This window comes from Eimeria mitis, genomic scaffold (assembly GCF_000499745.2).
Source record: "Eimeria mitis Houghton genomic scaffold, Emh_scaff185, whole genome shotgun sequence".
In the NCBI taxonomy this organism is placed as follows: domain Eukaryota; phylum Apicomplexa; class Conoidasida; order Eucoccidiorida; family Eimeriidae; genus Eimeria; species Eimeria mitis.
The window spans coordinates 17,424-17,765 of NW_013570171.1; positions in this window are offsets into that span (position 1 = coordinate 17,424).

Sequence of the window (342 nt, forward strand, 5' to 3'; positions counted from 1 at the left end):
ATAAATATATATATAGTGAGACAGAAGGAGACAGAGGCGGGAGACATAGAGAAGAGAGAGAAGAAAGAGACAGAAGAAAGAGAGAAAAGGACAGAACGAGGAGACAAAAAAAATGAGAAGCGAAATAGATAAAAGAAAGAGACAGAAAAACAGAGAAAGAATAAAAGGAGACAGAAGAAAAAGAGAAAAGAAAGAGACAGAATAAAAAACAAAAGGAGACAAACACAGAAAGAAAAGAATAAAAAAACAAGGAAACAGAGGAAAGAAAGAAAAGTATAAAAAACAAGAGGAGACAAAATACAGAAAAGAAAGAAAAAAAAAAAAAAAAAAAAAAAAAAAAAA